The sequence below is a fragment of the Salmo trutta genome, chromosome 22 (genome assembly GCF_901001165.1).
Source record: "Salmo trutta chromosome 22, fSalTru1.1, whole genome shotgun sequence".
In the NCBI taxonomy this organism is placed as follows: Eukaryota; Metazoa; Chordata; class Actinopteri; order Salmoniformes; family Salmonidae; genus Salmo; species Salmo trutta.
In genome coordinates, this window is record NC_042978.1 from 24102014 (window position 1) to 24118990 (window position 16977).

General features: G+C 44.7%; 1 protein-coding gene across 3 annotated transcripts in view; it reads left to right on the forward strand.

Annotated features, from left to right (window-relative positions):
* nlgn1 (neuroligin 1) overlaps positions 1 to 16977 on the forward strand; it is a 272702-nt gene that overhangs the window by 100744 nt on the left and 154981 nt on the right. The window lies entirely within an intron of this gene.

Below are 16977 nucleotides of genomic sequence, written 5' to 3' on the forward strand. Positions count from 1 at the left end.
GTATAATTTGACCAAATGTTTAGGAAGAGGTAATCATTATCATGAAGGAAGTCTGTGAAGGAAGAAACCACATGAAAAAAGTGTTAAGCAAGTTAGGTCCAATTAAAGTGAATTGATGCTTGTAACTGAAACTTGCGTCTTAACCAAAGTAGATCATTCTAAGATTGTTCTATACATCAGCCCTCTATAAGCTTCAATATGAGGTCCTAAACCTAACATGAAAGTGCATCCTTGTAACTGTCTGGGCTAATATAGTCAAAATGTTTGCCTTTGGGTAAGTTGAGCCAATGTACATGGGGTAGGTTTAGATAGATAGATAGATAGATAGATAGATCGATAGATAGATAAAAGTACAAAGTGTGTGTTAAATTATGCTTAAAATTATTCAAATGCAAAAAGCTATTGGGTTGAATTGTTTTGGAAATAAAGATTGATATGGTTTTAAAAAGATAGTGGTAATATTTCATTCAGTACGGACATTTTTAGGCAGCTTAATTTATACTGTAAGTTCTGCCAAGAGATCACTATTTTTTTAACAAGCTATGTTTTCAAAACAACTGCAAGTCGGTATTGAATGTGTCAATGTCTGTCACCTTGATTGCTCAAATTTCTCTCGACCTGTGCACTTACATTGTAAACTTTAGTTCATAGGCTAGGTTGTAGCAACCTCATGATGGGTATAGGGAAAATTTGAGTATCATGTAGTAGCTTAAACCTATCGATGTTGCATTGAGCTAGATTAATGAAATACGAATGACAGTCATCCAATATGCTGTAATAGAAATAAGGCCATGCTCATAAAATAATTGTCCTCCCTCATCTTAAACGGCCCCGATCGCCACTGATGTAGACATCTTTGTTAGAAAGAATATTTATTTCCCTTGATGGAGTGATGCTGAATGTAAAAATGGCTCAACTTACCCCACTCCCCTATCTTAGTTCATTTGGTTTCTATAATGTCACAATGGCTGTTGTACTGCACTACAGTCTTTATAGGGCTGCCTCTCTGCCCTTGACGCCAGCATGCCCATTAATGTCTCCCTAAGTTGGCTGTAGTGCGCCGAGCGTGGAGGAAGGGGAGGGAGGACACTAAATTTGTCCTCTTGACTTGAAGAGATTGTTCTTGCAATTATTTGAGGACCTTTCCCTGAGTAAATCAATACAATGTAACAATCTTAGATTGCTTGACACTACTTGACTGATGGCTCTAGTCTATTTATTCTCTCTCTCTCTCTCTCTCTCTCTCTCTCTCTCTCTAGCTCTCTCTCTCTCTCTCTCTCTCTAGCTCCCTCTTTATATAAACTCAGCAAAAAAAGAAACGTTTCTTTTTCAGGACTCTGTCTTTCAAAGATAATTCATAAAAATCCAAATAACTAGACAGATCTTCATTGTAAAGGGTTTTAACACTGTTTCCCATGCTTGTTCAATGAACCATAAACAATTAATGAACATGCACCTGTGGAACGGTCGTTAAGACACTAACAGCTTACAGACGGTAGGCATTTAAGGTCACAGTTATGAAAACTTAGGACACTGAAGAGGCCTTTCTACTGACTCTGAAAAACACCAATCGAAAGATGCCCAGGGTCCCTGCTCATCTGCGTGAACGTGCCTTAGGCATGCTGCAAGGAGGCATGAGGACTGCAGATGTGACCAAGGCAATAAATTGCAATGTCCGTACTGTGAGACGCATAAGACAGCGCTACAGGGAGACAGGACGGGCAGCTGATTGTCCTCGCAGTGGCAGACCACGTGTAACAACACCTGCACAGGATCAGTACATTCGAACATCACACCTGCGGGACAGGTACAGGATGGCAACAACAATTGCCCGAGTTACACCAGGAATGCACAATCCCTCCATCAGTGCTCAGACTGTCCGCAATAGCCTGAGAGAGGCTGGACTGAGGGCTTGAAGGCAGGTCCTCACCAGACATCACCGGCAACCACGTCGCCTATGGGCACAAACCCACCGTTGCTGGACCAGACATGACTGGCAACAAGTGCTCTTCACTGACGAGTTGCGGTTTTGTATCACCAGGGGTGATGGTTGGATTCGCTTTTATCGTCGAAGGAATGAGCGTTACACCGAGGCCTGTACTTTGGAGCAAGATCGATTTGGAGGTGTAGGGTCCGTCATGGTCTGGGGCGGTGTGTCACAGCATCATCGGACTGAGCTTGTTGTCAATGCAGGCATTCTCAATGCTGTGCGTTACAGGGAAGATATCCTCCGCCCTGAAGTGGTACCCTTCCTGCAGGCTCATCCTGACATGACCCACCAGCATGACAATGCCACCAGCCATACTGCTCGTTCTGTGCGTGATTTCCTGCAAGACAGGAATGTCAGTGTTCTGCCATGGCCAGCGAAGAGCCCGGATCTCAATCCCATTGAGCACGTCTGGGACCTGTTGGATTGCAGGGTGAGGGCTAGGGCCATTTCCCCCAGAAATGTCCGGGAACTTGCAGGTGCCTTGGTGGAAGAGTGGGGTAACATCTCACAGCAAGAACTGGCAAATCTGGTGCAGTCCATGAGGAGGAGATGCACTGGGGTACTTAATGCAGCTGGTAGCCTCACCAGATACTGACTGTTACTTTTGATTTTGACCCCCCACTTTGTTCAGGGACACATTATTCAATGTCTGTTAGTCACATGTCTGTGGAACTTGTTCAGATTGTGTCTGTTGTTGAATCTTGTTATGTTCATACAAATATTTACACATCTTAAGTTTGCTGAAAATAAACACAGTTGACAGTGAGAGGAAGTTTCTTTTTTGCTCTCTCTCCTCTCTCTCCTGCTTATGAACAGATGTGCCCAGTTCTCTGTAGTAGATCCACTAGGTAAAACACCCACTACCCTTATGAGAGATCATACATTTCCAATTTGTAATGGAATTGTTTATGGGGAAACACATGGCATGGAGACTCACCTAAAATGGACCCTAGTTCACTATCCGCCCTATGTTTTTATAAGCCGTGGATTTACTGAACGTGAAAGTGCTGTGGCAGTTGCTTGATTTCACTGAGCCTAGGCCTGTTTTTATAGCACACCATTAGATGGGCTGGAGTCTCCTCAGTGCTTTCTGGATGTGGAGGTTCCTTCTAAATCAGTCAGGATTTCTTTATTTTACTCAGTGCCTGTCACTACTGTGAAAGATGATTGTTTGCTTTATGGTCATATCTGACTCCAGCCCAACGGATTGTAAATATTGTTCCTTTCTCATAGCAGACCGACAACAATGTGGTGAGGACATGGTACCAAATCAGAGTCAAGATAAGCTTCTCCAACCTGTCCTTCAAATGAATATAGATTATTTATCTTAATATGTGTTGTGGAAATTCTTGCTCAGGGACACTCAAAGTCAATCTTAAATTACTCATTGTTTATTGTCAGCGCTGGAAAGTTTCCAATAAACTTGATGCACCATAGTGAATGTCTGTCAGGAGCTCTAACGGGGCAGTCCCATTAGTTCCAGTATATACTGCAGACAAGTCATATTTGCATGATTAAGCTTATTCATAATTAATTAATCATTACATGATTGAAGTTTGCTTCAATCATGTGACCGACCAATACTGGTTCATAACATGTGACAGACCAACACCTCACGAGGCTTCTTTTCTCTAAGCTGAGACCTTGAAACTGAGATATCCCTTTCTCTAAACAAGGTTCTGGGCGTACTGCCAAATTGCAGACACTGATAGTGAGGATTTGTTCAATCAGTCACTTGCATGAACACAGAAATTGGTTTATAGAAATGCACCAACATAGAACATAGAAATTGGTAAATAGAAAAGCACCAACATAACATTTTCTGTCACATATGCATGTTCAGTGTCTGCATTGTAAACCAATAGCCCTCTCCATCTCCCATTGAAGCTTAGCGCTGTATATTTTCCATTACTTAGCGTAATTGTGCGTGCTAATTGTTTTCCCATTATGAATATACAGTGTGCTGCAATTTTTCTAAAATGTATTTTTCTTTCAAAGTTGCCTATAAAATGTAATTTTCTTTCCTGAATCCAGACTTCCTCTGTGATGGTGACAAATGTGCCTGGGAATTAGAAGAGCCCTGTCTCAGATAGCACCCTCTCCTTCTCTTTCTCTCTCCCTCACTTCCTCACTTCCTCCCTGTCTCCCTTCATTTTCCCTCTTCCTCTCTCTTTCTCTCTCTCTTTCTCGCTCTCCCTCCTTCCCCTTCTATCTACTCTCTCTCTTTCCATCTCTCGCTCCCTGCCCTTCTCTCTGCTCTCTCTCCCTCCATCTCTCCCTCCCTCCCTTCCTCCCCTTCTCTCTACTCTCTCTCCTTCTGTCTCTCCCCCTCTCTCTACTTTCTCTCTCCCTCCATCTCTCTGTCCTTCTATCTCTCTCTCTCTCTCTCTCTATCTCTCTCTCTCTCTCTCACCCTCCATCTCTCTCTCTCCCTCCATCTCTCTGTCCTTCTATCTCTCTCCTCTCTCTCTCTCTCTCTCTCTCACCCTCCATCTCTCTCTCTCCCTCCATCTCTCCTCCCCTCTCTCTACTCTCTCTCCCTGCAGCTCTCCCCCTCTTCCTCTCTTTACTCTCTCTCACCCTCCATCTCTTCTCCCTCTCTCATCTCTCTTATTCCCACCCTTTCTCGTAACCACTGAGTTTCCTTATTGTGGCTGGGTGAATCCTGTTATAGTGCGTCAGGGCCCTGCAATGGGGGCTGGGGGGGTTTTGGTAGTGGAGAGATTGCATGCATGGCCCTTTCTCCCAGACATAATTCTCACTATGAGACGGATCACACAGTTTGCACAAGGCTCCCAGGTTCCTACCATAGCCACTGGTAAATCCAATTGTGTCGTTATGCTGTGTACTCTACCATGGTGCTTCCCTAGTACTCGTACCCCTGCACATCGACTCTGTACTGGTACCCAATGAATATAGCCAAGTTATCGTTACTAATTCTGTATTTATTCCTCATTAAATAATTATTCTACAATGTATATTTTTTTCTCTCTGTATTGTTGGGAAGGGCCTGTAAGTAAACATTTCACTGTTAGTCTACACCTGTTGTTTACGAAGCATGTGACAAATAACATTTGATTTGATTTGATTTACTGCCAGGGCTCAGATGGCATCATACAGATGATCCATCCCAGGGCCTTTTAGGCACTGCATACATCTTGGTTAAAGTACAGAATACACACACTGTTATCTTGATGGGTAGGCTCTTAACTCCCTTTTTTGCTCCAGCTCGTTGTCATCAGTGACGTTGACAAAAAACGAGGGGGTGCCTGCTGAATTCTGAACAAGCTGATATACGATTTCCAGCAGGAGCCCAGATCCAGCAGAGGTCATGGATGGACTAGGGTGCATTACATTGATTGAAGTGTACCCACACACTACCGTTAATGTAGTAACAGTCTCTTGGCTGTGCCCTCTAACCCAATCACTGTTCTGCTGATGTGAGCCCCTGGCTGTTCCTGGCTCCTGCATGGCTCCCAGGACCCAGCGATTAGAGTGAGCTGGACTGATGTTTATTACAAGCTATTCCAGCATGCCTGCTTTATGATTCCAGTTCACATTTCCTCACTTCACATGTTGTTTCTTTAAATATGGGGCTTTACTCTGCAAATCATAGAAACGGCCTCATATTGTGACATCTCGTAAAGTAGCATTACGCAGCACTGGACCGTTATATGGCCTCCTGTGGCCCTGAATGGTAATAACCCTGAGGTAAAGGAAAATAAGTTGCGAACCAAAGAAAACGGATTGCAGGTTTATTAGAATTTCAGAGATGACAAGCATAAGCCAATCACATAAAGAAGAAGCAGCAGCAGCAACAGATGGCAACAGTGACGGGTGACCCTTAGCATTCATCTCTCCGGCCTGCAAATTAAATGGGGAGAGGGAGAGTGGAGTGGAGATGGAGGAGGCGGCAGGCTAGGATTGCTCATTAGATGGGTAGAGAGGACCCCTCTGTTAACCCCGCCATCCAGACCCCCAAAACAGCAAACAAGCAGATAGATACCTCTTAATTGTCTGTCTGTTTAGCATTCACAGCAGCCCTCTGTGTGCGAGAGGGAATCTGGTTGTGTATGGATTGAAGAGTAAAGGCTCCACAACGCTCCACTAAATCACTGTGTAATGTCATCCACTGGGGCAGCTGCACTCTGATGGGTTGTTATTCCATAGAGGAATCATTTCACTGTGCAAAACACAAAACCAGAACAAAAAAGCATTTGGGAAAAATGATGTTCTCTACCGGTTTAAAATGCATTCTGCAGGGTATGGAAAATAGTTGTTTGATTCGGATGGATGATGCAGTAACATAATAGTATTCTCTGTGAGTGCCTTGGTCAGACAAGTGGGTTTGAAGGCTTCGGGCGTCGAGGTGAATGACATTGATCCAAGCGCGTGCTAATTTCCATTGTGCTGGCGTTGAGAGCAGCACCTGTATGTGTATGCATCCAGGGGTCTTTCAACCGCCTGGCTCTCAGGAGGCATCACAACAAGGTCTCAAGACCACAGCTGCAGTAGAGCTGTCCACCATCTGAAAGACTAAATGTATATCTGAATGTCTGTGTGTGTGCGAGGGTGTGTGTGTGCTTATGTGTGTCTATATATATATATAGACTGTCAACTATCGTAGGTGAAGAACAAATCATCCACAAGAGCACTTCTTCCACAGCATCGTTGAGTGTATGCATATAACGACTCGCTGGTACACACAGCAGGATGCTGAGAGACCTGGCTAGTATCTGGCTGGAGTGGAGGTGGTGGTTCCTACCTACCTGTCTCTGCTGTATCACAGACTCTGTGGGCGCTGGAGTGACGATCACTCCATTCTCTGGAGAGTGATGTCAGATGTGCTATTTATCACCCTGGACTCCACTTCAGAGGGGGCCTGAGCATGGGAGAGCACGTCCATGACAGAGGCACTCACTTTGATTAAGACTCCTGTGTTTGTTCCCTACCGCCGTCTGAATACAATCCATCCACCATGCACTCTTCTCTTCCTTAACTGCTCTCTTCTCTGACTCCTATCGTTTTGGCCATTGACCGACCCTCTACGATCCCCCTCTCTCAAAGCATCCATCAACTTCTCAACTCCAAACATTAGTCCCATGGAGCTGGGAAACCTTGCTATCCTATAGGCATCAGGCAGGATGTAAACCATCACCTTTGTGTAGTAAAGCCTGTGGAATGATTAAAGTGAGAGGAGAACGGAGAGGCAGAGGGGACAGAGATTGGTCCTGTTGTAACAGCTCCAATGATTCCACACTGGGGGAATATTGACTGGAATGCGCCTGGAGGTCAATCGAAGTTCACAAGGCAGGACCATATTTATGACAATCTATAAAAACACAAGCCTGGAAGTATAGGCTAGAATGTTGGTGGGCTAGTTGTATTTTTTTCACATCAGATTGATTGCTGCTTTTTTTTGTAATGTTTTGTTAGCTAGCCACCCACTATTCCACCGGTCACACATTCCTTAAGGGCCGACAAGGATATTGTTTTTTTAATAACCCGTTGTAATAGCAAGCAAGCAAGCAGTGCATTCCTGCCAATCATCTCATCCCTCCTTCCCTTTCATCCCAGTGCACAGTCACCACTCTTGTTTACACTCAACCACGTCACCCTCTCTTTTCTGCAGCCAGAAGAGTCATTCTGTACTTGTTTCACATAGTGGTGTCTCCAATGCTTTTGTTTGAAAATGTCAAGGTCTAAAAAAAATAACAGAGTTGTATTATCAGCTAAATCTGAGCTAATTCAGAGAGAGAGAGAGAGAGAGAGAGAGAGAGAGAGAGAGAGAGAGAGAGAGAGAGAGAGAGAGAGAGAGAGAGAGAGAGAGAGAGAGAGAGAGAGAGAGAGAGAGAGAGAGAGAGAGAGAGAGAGAGAGAGAGAGAGAGAGAGAGCTCTGACCACAGACCACAGGATCTGGGTGGGTATGGGCACAGTTGTGTGTTTGCACCGCCTGTATGTCCCTTGGCCTGCCTTGTGACCGCTTATCCTCATTCAACTGCAACAGAGAGGACTTTAGACAACTGCTAAATATATAGCCGCCTCTCTCAGGGAAACCATCCCCATTTTAAGACCAACGCTCAGATCTCTTCATGCTGTTCACTAAACAAGACAGTGTCTCAAATCCCCTTTTAGTGTGAAAACATGACTCTGTGCTAAATGATACAGTAGAAGACAAGGCATTTACGTCCCCTTTGTTTCCAGTGAAACAGGATTGCTGCTATGATGAGAACACTCCAGTCAGTGAGCTTGTTCTATTTCTAAAATGCTACAGTAAATTAAGCTACTATAGCAAGATTTATTGTTCTGTTTTTTAGGCTCTGACACACAAGCTTTTCACAGCACATGTCCTTTCCTGTGCCTTTATCTGCTCTGTAGCATGAGCCTGTGTGCTCTTCTCAGGGCCTGCTTCTCTGTGTAACCTCCTGCACCCGACATGTGGACATCAATTCCCTATGACAAATTTATGGTCGTCATGCTAGATCCCTGTGCCACTATAGCCTGTGAAGAGACCTTTCTGGGTAATAGGCTCTAATAGTCCCTGTGCCTGGATCCATCTTAACAAGAAGGGATCAGTTAAGTTGTCTGCTGGATAGAGTCACCTGGGGGATGGCGCTAGTGCTCACTAAGCCTTACTAACCGAGACGAGGAACGGGAACCTCTATCTCTCTCTTCCCCCAGACACTATCAGACTGTGGCTTCGGTGACAAATCCCCTTTTTGTGTTCTGTGAAAGCAGTAGAATTATTTTCTGAAACAGATTAGGCTATCGTTCTGAAGGCGAGTTATTATCATGTTGAATAAAAAAGAAGCCACAATGTTTATACTTTCTTTTTTGGGTTAACAACACTTTATGATGGTTAATCCTGACTGGGGGGTTGCAGCTGGTTGGAATCCTTTAAGGGATCTGCCCTAAATTCCATGCTGTCATCTAACATAGTAGCGTTGGTGTGGGTCAGATAAGCTCTTGCTCCCATCGTTGTGCTTCTGCCACCCAAACCAAATCTTTTATAGTAGAACAGAGAGGGGGAGTTCAATACTCCGATTGTCCAAAGTGTGAGCAAATTGTAATGGAAATTTGCAGCTGGCAACACAGATGTGCATAACTGAAAGCCCTAGTTCAATGTGCCAATCCTGTTTGCTGGAGTACTCAAGAGCCTGAGTGAGTGGTTTTGGGAAATGATGTCCAGCCTCAATAGTGGGAATTTAGGCTTGTTCCATATGATAATGGTCAAATTGTGTGCAAAATCACATGTAAGCATTTGATATATTGAGATTGTTTAATTTGTTCTCCTTCATTGTGAGTTACTGACATTTTTGCAACGTACATCAGAATAACACTGATTATATTTGACCTTAACAAAAGATTATTGTCTGAAATGGGCCTTGTTGGAAAACTGTTTGAAACCCATCATGATGCACAATTCCCTTTCATTTCTGAAGTGAAGTAGTCCACAATGTTGTTGAGTTTTTATTAGGCAAGACATATTCAGCCCCTTTAGTCCACAGATTTAGACTTGACCATGAAAGTACAACACTTTATTTATTTCCTGTCATTAATTAGTGTGCTCTGTTATTTGGTGTTATTACTGTAATACGCTGCATGGCAATTTATTGGCAGACAATCATTGCAACTCATGGCACTCCATTTTAAACAGCGCTAACACAAATTCATGTTTGGTCATGTTTCAATTATTCATATTGGCACGCTTTGATCCTAATAACTTCTAAAGTAGCTCAGCAGGCTGTTATCAGCACAGTGTAATGCTGAAACATTAGTACAACACTTGGTGTCAAATCAATAATAATTAGCGAATAAAAGCCATTTATTATTTTATTATTCCAGAGCCATGAATAGTTGTATTGAATTGGCTAGCTCCAGCTAAACATTTGCCCTTGTACAACAGCTTAGTAAATGTGACCCTTAGCGTGATGAAAAAGGGACACATTTTATGTCGTCATAAAACAAGTTCAATATAGCGATCACAATCTGTCTCCCAGTCCAATGTTGTGGTAAAGCAGGTTATTCACAGCAACATGGCTGCATGAGAACATTTCTTTTATCTCCTATGTTACCTGTCACAGAGAATCCCTCCACATCACTCCCAGTTCCCTTGTGTGGTACACAGCATCGTTTACGTGGATTGGATTTACTTGCAGATTGATCTGCTCAAAATAATGAAGGGCTTTTGATTTCCCTCGAGTCGGCTGGGGCTCGTCGCTCCTCACTCACTGATATCATTGCTGATGGCTCTCTCAGGCCTGGCTCCCTCTATCCACCTGGAATTAACTGCTGAAAGACAAAGCTTTTGGCATTATGATTGTAGTTAGATTACCCAATCAGTGTGGAGATAACACTCCTTTAATAATCAACGCCTGCATGTGTCAGTCGACAAAACCAAAGGGATGGAGTTGAGGACTGAGGACAGAGATGTGAGACAGAATGGGCTGCCCGTTTGTCGGGGTGAAAGTGTCCGTTTTTGAGGGGGGACTATACTGAAAACCCCATTTCCTTTTTCTAATATGTACTTTATCGTAATAATGATTTCATCTTGAATTATTGATTTACCTTAGGGTCTGGAAAGAGACAGATTTAGTCCCTGGAGAGCAATTTGTTTCATTGGACTAGGAGGATACAGCTTTCATTAGCACGGTCTTCATTAGCACAGTATACTGTATGTTTGGGGTTCAGTGAGACATGTGTGTGTACACATACACACACACAGTATGATGCACCCATGTACAGTACATCAGCATGATTTCAAATGACAGATCTTAAACAGATCTTCAAGGCTGTTTTTAGCTGCAATGGAAATCAATTGGCCTTCTGTAGTTGTTTTCATGATACCACATCTTGCTTTCCTCCATGGTGGCTGCTGTTGATTTAATTATCATGCTAGCAGTTTAATGTGGTTACATTTTGTCATGTCACTATCTGTGTGCTTGATAACTTCTTGATTATGTCCACATGAACAATGATATTCATGTGGTGGTACTGCAGTGAAACAATGTTTGCTGTTCTGTAGCTGCATGCAATTCACAAGACACCATGTAAACCAGATTGTTCTGAGAAATGTGTGAAACATAAACACTTAGAGTAGATGCTAAAATTTGACACAATGATTCCATATGATTGAGGCTGCTGATTTGTTTATGAATACCTGCATTTACAGTGCATTCGGGAAGTATTCAGACCCCTTGACGTTTTCAAATTTTGTTACGTTACAGCCTTATTCTAAAATGTATTCAATTGTTTTTTTTCCTCACCAATCTACACACAATACCCCATAATGACAAAGCAAAAACAATTTTTTAGAAATGCTTGCTAATTTCTAAAAATAAAAATAACTGAAATATGACATTTACATAAGTATTCAGACCCTTTACTCAGTACTTTGTTGAAGCACCTTTGGCAACGATTACAGCTTATAGTCTATTTGGATAGGATGTTACAAGCTTGGCACACCTGTATTTGCAGAGAAGAATGGGAGAAACTCTCCAAATACAGGTGCGCCAAGCTTGTAGCGAATGGACTGTACCCTCACATTATATAGGTTATATGGCCGAGGGCCAGCGATGCCTTAAACAGGCTCTTTCTAAACATATCCCTGAGAATCGCCTTAAGGGGATATTATCAGGGTGATCTCAGATAGACCCAGAGATAGCACATGAGTGTTGGTGTGAGTTTTCTACCCAGGCTCAGCCCTATCCCTGTGGGGAGGTGCTGGGTGTTTAAGCCAAGCTGCTAATGAAAGTGCCTTCAGCCACAGGGAAGCAGCAGTATCCATCTTCATTAAGTCACACTTTTGTTTTTAACCCACACTGACCTCCCTTTTTACCATAGGTTTTCCTTGGACGCACAGTTTCAATGCCATGGTATTTTTTTTCATAGCCACAATTTTATTTCAAGCTCTTACTTTAAATAATGTTACAAGTGGTACACATTTTGGACATTTGTCACATCCTGACCATAGTAAGATGTGATTTTCTATGGTAGAGTAGGTTAGGGCGTGACAGGGGGTGTTTTGTGTTTTTCTATGTTTTCCATTTCTATGTTTAAGTTCTAGTTTTTCTATTTCTATGTTTGGGTTTTTTGTGTTGATCTCCAATTTGAGGCAACTGGTCCTCGTTACCTCTGATTGGAGATCATATTTAAGTAGGGGTTTTTCTTCCTGGGTTTTGTGGGTGATTATCTTTTGAGTAGTGTTTGTTTCTCTCTGCATCACGGTTTGTTGTTTTGTAAATTCAGTTATTTATGTTTTGCAAAGTTTCACGGATTTATTAAAATGTGGAACTACAACCACGCTGCACTTTGGTCCGATCCTTTCGACAGCCGTGACAGAATCACCCACCACAAAAGGACCAAGCAGCGTGCCCAGGAGCAACAGAAATGGACCTGGGAGGAAATTCTGGACGGAAAAGGACCCTGGAGGCAGGCTGGGGAGTATCACCATCCGAGGGAGGAGATTGAGGCAGCTAAAGTGGAGTGCCGTTATTATGAGGCGCTGTACCAACAACGAGGCAAGGGCGAGAGACAGCCCCCCCCCCCAAAAAATTGGGGGGGCACACGGGGAGATTGGCAGAGTCAGGTTGGAGACCTGAGCCAACTCCCCGTGCTTACTGTGGGGGGCGAGTGATCGCGCAAGCACCATGTTATGCTGAGATACGCACTGTGTCGCCAGTGCGCAGCTACAGCCCGGTGCGCTCGGTGCAAGCTCCTCACAGGTGCCGTGCTAGAGTTGGCATTGAGCCAGGAAGGAGTATGCCTGCTCAGCGTTCCTGGTCTCCGGTGCGTCTTCTCGGTCCAGGTTATCCTGCGCCAGCTCTACGCACGGTAACCCCAGCCAACCCCAGCTCTACGCACGGTAACCCCAGCCAAACCAAACCTGTGTGACCTGTCACAACGCCTTGCGCTTGTCGGGCTACGGAGGTTATCCAGCCAGGACGGTTTGTGCCAGCCATAAGCTCCAGACCTCCAGTGCGCCTCCACGGCCCAGTATACCCTGTGCCTGCTCCGCACACCCGGCCTCCAGTGACGTTCCCTAGTCCAAAACTCTCAGCAACGTTCTCTAGTCTGGTGAGACCTATTCCAGCTCCACGAAAGAAGCCTCCAGTGATGATCCATGGCCCGGAGCCTGTAGAGATGATCCATGGCACGAAGCCTTCAGTGATAATCCATGGCCCGAAGCCTCCAGTGATAATCCATGGCCCGGAGCCTCCAGTGATAATCCATGGCCCGGAGCCTCCAGTGATAATCCATGGCCCAGAGCCTGCAGTGATGATCCATGGCACAAAGCCTCCAGTGATGATCCACGGTACGGAACCTATAGTGATGATCCATGTCACGGAGCCTGCAGTGACGGTCCCCAGTCCAGAACCTCCTGAGATGCTCCCCAGTCCGGAGCCTCCAGCGACGCTCCCCAGTCCGGAGCCTCCAGCGACGCTCCCCAGTCCGGAGCCTCCAGCGACGCTCCCCAGTCCGGAGCCTCCAGCGACGCTCTCTAGTACGAAACCTCCAGCGGTGGCCTGCAGCCCAGAGTCTTCAGCGGCGGCCTGCAGCCCAGAGTCTTCAGCGGCGGTCTGCAGCCCAAAACCTCCGGTGGCGGCCTGCAGCCCAGAACCTCCAGCGTTGATCTACAGTCCGGTTCTTTTGACGACAATCCACGGTCCGGTGGTACTAAAGCAGAAGGATCAGCGGGTGGAGCGGGGGTTATGCAAAGGAGCCGCCTCCTCTGCTGGAGGTTATGTGGACTGCATTTGAGCCACCATAGACAATTGTCACCCTCCCTACCCTCCCTTTTATTTTGTTGTTTATTTTGTTTTAGGTGCATTCAGAGTCTGCACCTTTTTGGGGGGGGGGGGTACTGTCACGTCCTGACCATAGTAAGATGTGATTTTCTATGGTAGAGTAGGTCAGCGCGTGACGGGGGTGGTTTGTGTTTTTCTATGTTTTCCATTTATATGTTTAAGTTCTAGTTTTTCTATTTCTATGTTTTTTTTGGGGGGGTTGAACTCCAATTGGAGGCAGCTGGTCCTCGTTACCTCTGATTGGAGATCATATTTAAGTAGGGGTTTTTCTTCCTGGGTTTTGTGGGTGATTATCTTTTGAGTAGTGTTTGTTTCTCTCTGCGTCACGGTTTGTTGTTTTGTAAATTCAGTTATTTATGTTTTGCAAAGTTTCACAGATTTAATAAAATGTGGAACTACAACCACACTGCACTTTGGTCCGATCCTTTCGACAGCCGTGACAGACAGATGCTCTTTTTTTCTCTTGCTTTCTGTATGGGCTCAGAAACAAGCCAAAAAGGAAAATTGTTTCAAACACACTGTTGAAATATGAACCATTGAGGAAATTGGTGGCATCGCTGTGTGCTATGAACATTTGTGTGGTGGACTCATGGAGGGGCATTTGCAGTCTGAATGGGTTAAGCAATCAACTTCAACCCCTAGTGATTTGTATATTACCTTTCAATGCTGACAGGAAGCCTTTAGCTATTGTCACAGTGTTCAATAGTCACCTGCACAGTCACTCCTCATAGCCTCCAGGCCTTGTAAAGGAGAAAGACAATCCAACCCTCACTGTGGCACCACCCTATTACCACCTTTTGAATTCTAGTCAGTCTGAGAGAATGATCCCCCCCTTTCATAATAACCCACGCTCTCCAAACTGCATCACAGTCTATTTTATTGGGATATGGTCATTTGGGAATTAATTGTACTCCCAGCAGTGTGGAAGGTAAAAGCAGCTCTGAATAAGACCTAACCCCACAGGTATGGCCGGGCTCCCTGCGAGGCCACAGAACAGCTATAATAGGTGTCCTTCCTCTGCCCAAATGTGTTTTTAATGCCATTAGTGTGCCCTGCCATTATTGTACAATTAGACAGGCCCCTGTGTTAATACACCCACAGCTCGTACGCCATCATTACCTCTGGAATACTAACAAAGAACACATTCGCCCTGTGCATGGCCAGCATTCCAGCAGGCATTTCCAACGTCGCCCTTGGTGAACTAATTGAATGGCAGACCTCTGACTGTTTTTTGGGACCGGATGACGATCATTTCAATATACAAGGGCATTACTAGTCATGTAGGAACATTTACCCTCCATGTGTTGCCAGGAAGAGTTATGTCCGTTTGGCCATTAGTACAACCCCCCTCCATCTGTACCCTCCTTGTTCATCAGCATTTGAAAAACCCCTTGTGAATGAATATGCTAAATGAATCCAGCATAAAGAGCTCTGCCTGACTGCATGGTGTTCTTGTTTAGGAGACCAGCCCTTTAAAGGGGGAAATCTTTCCAACCATGAGTTATCAGATGTAGACCGACGGCCATGAAACACGATAGGGAGGGCGAGTTCAGGGACTTTGGCTGATTGTTCCGGAGATGCTTCAACAGTTTTACACATACATGGCCGACTGCCCACCAATATGATAATCCGTGCCCTCAGGCATCTCTGTGTTATTGTTGTGCAGAAGGAAGAGAGAGAAATAAACAGATTTGCAGTTTATGACCCGTCACTTGCCATCCCATCATGCACTAGTTGCATGCTGCAATTAATGTTATTGACTCATTGTGTTGATGAATGGAGGCAGCAGATGAGTTAACAACCCAGCGTTAACCTGCTCTGCAGCACAATACTACAGTTTACACAATTGTACACAACACCCCTGAGCATTACGGATGAGGCATGGGCGAAGGACAAGGACACGTGGCCTATTATAATACAATCAAATGCTCTAATTCTTCTTCATTACAATCAAATGTTCTAATTCTTCTTGTAAATTCTAAAATAGAAATAGAGTACTGCGAAGAATCATAATTCTGACTTGACAGCTAGCTAGCAACAAAAAATGTACAATTTGCAATGCCTGAGTTCACAGCAGGGAGTCTCAGTGCTCCTCATGCTCTTTACCGATGTATGTGCACTGGCAGATGAGTAACCATTGGAAACTCTTTACAGATAGCTAGCTCCCGCTCTTTTTTCTCACTCAGTGTGCCACAGTGGCTCTGTGTGAACTTGGCATGTCACAAATCTCATTGTGTAATTCCCTCTGTCAACCGCAGCGTGGTTGCTGTGGCCGTGGCGTCCGAGGCCCTTGGTGGGCACAGACTAAAGATCTGCAGTGTTGACATGTGTGTCGCCAGGATTAGGGATGAATTAGCAAGGTAGTGCTGGGAGAACAGAGGGCAGTTGTTCATCACTCATCTCTTCACTGCTGCGTGAGAGAGAAAGGATGAGAGAGGAAGACAGGGAGAAGAAAGAAAAATATAGTTTCCCTCCCTCCTTGTGTGTGTCATTAGTTACCAGTATAGACTACAACTAGGCCAAGGGGAAGAACAGGGAGGGCGGGGCAGACAGGGACATAATGGGCCTGGTAATTTACAGTGCCAAGGACTTTCACTCAGACACTGGGTGTGTGTGCGCAGGCATCCGTGTGGGTGGGTGCATTCACAGGTTGGTGGATAAGGAAAGCATTTGAATCGCTCAGGTCCTTCACCTAGCCTAGCAGCCATATTTGTCCTGTGACCCTTCTCCATGGATCAGTAGCCGTGAGCAGGCACACACCTGAGCTCTCCTTTTAAGGCCATGGGAATGAGTGACAGAGCTCAGGGTCAAAAACATGACCTAGCATAATCATATAGTATTTGCTTAATTTCCCTTCAAGGTCAATTCTACACGCTAGGTGCTGATCCAACACCGCTCTGCTGCCTCCTATTAAAACACATAACAAATCAAATTGTATTACATTGTCGGAATTGAAATTCCTATTCAGGATGTCCATAAAACCTGATCCCATAACCACCAATGAGTTGTGTTTCCATGTGAAATGAGTGACACATTCTCTCTCTACCCCCCTGAACTTCCCTTGGAGAAGGTTCCTTTCCAGCTCCAGTCCATCCAAGCAGATCCTTTAAATGCATTTAAAGGTGTTTAAAGAGGGTCCTTGTGGTGCATCGCTGCTGTCAGGACCTGCGTTAACAGCTA